The sequence below is a fragment of the Ahaetulla prasina genome, chromosome 13 (assembly GCF_028640845.1).
Source record: "Ahaetulla prasina isolate Xishuangbanna chromosome 13, ASM2864084v1, whole genome shotgun sequence".
NCBI lineage: Eukaryota > Metazoa > Chordata > Lepidosauria > Squamata > Colubridae > Ahaetulla > Ahaetulla prasina.
Genome location: NC_080551.1, coordinates 9449304 through 9450447, shown reverse-complemented (window position 1 = coordinate 9450447; position 1144 = coordinate 9449304).

The following is a 1144-nucleotide window of genomic DNA, read 5'->3' as shown; positions in this document are numbered from 1 at the left end:
TTAAAAATTGTACTAACTGTCTTTACTTTGGCTGTAAACTGCCCTGATTCCTTTGGGAGAAGGGCAGTATAAAAATTGAAACAATAAATAAATAAATAAACCTAGAACTAAGAAGACAGTGAGAATAATTACTCAGTGGAATGGGTTGCCTTCAGAAGCTGTGGGTGCTCCATCACTACGGGTCTATTATTTTCCAAAGCACCAGAAGGCAAGACAAGAAGCAATGGATGGAAACTCATCAAGGAGAGAAGCAACCTGGAATTATAGCAATAGCACTTAGACTTATATACCGCTTCATAGTGCTTCACAGCCCTCTCTAAGCGGTTTACAGAGTCAGCATCTTGCCCCCCAACCATCTGGGTCCTTATTTTACCCACCTCGGAAGGATGGAAGGCTGAGTCAACCTTGAGCCGGTGAGATTCGATCTGCTGAGCTGCAACTAGCAGTCAGCTGAAGTAGCCTCTGCAGAACTGCACTCTAACCACTGCGCCACCTCGGCTCTTTAAGGAGAAACTTCCTAAAAGTGAGGACAATTAACCATTGGAACAGCTCGCCTCCAGAAGAGGTGGGTGCTCCATCACTGGAGGTTTTCAAGAAGAGATTGGACAACCATTTGTCCAGAATGGTAAAGTGTTTCCTGCTCCAAGGTTCCTTCCAACCCTATCGTTCTTTGTTCTATGTCCTGTGAATTGGAGCAGGACCTACGCAGCCATCCGATGTTACTCCACCATGTTCCGAGGGCCTCGTAGGGTCCTCAAAATGGTCAGTTCTTGCAGCCCAAATTCTACCATCCCCCTGCACTCACAACCCATGTTATACGGCTTGTTTGCCTTCTGATTTTTTGCAGATGAAAACGTGACAGAGCTCCAGTGTGAAAAGGCCTTAGCTTAGCCTTTCTTTCTGCCCGCTTCACATCCTATTAGTCAGACTTCCTGCAATTTCTATCTAGCAACAATAATCCTTGTTCCGTTTGTGCTTTATCTCTTTCCCAGCTTGCAATCGCAGGAAGGGAAGTGTTTGATGCGAGCGGCTGACCTAAAGCTATATTTTCTTTTTTGACAGATCAGCGCCCTTGCCAAGAAACACTTTTTTGCAATTGTGCTGAAGGAAACGCCAAGACCACAGGCTAACTCTGGTTCCCCCC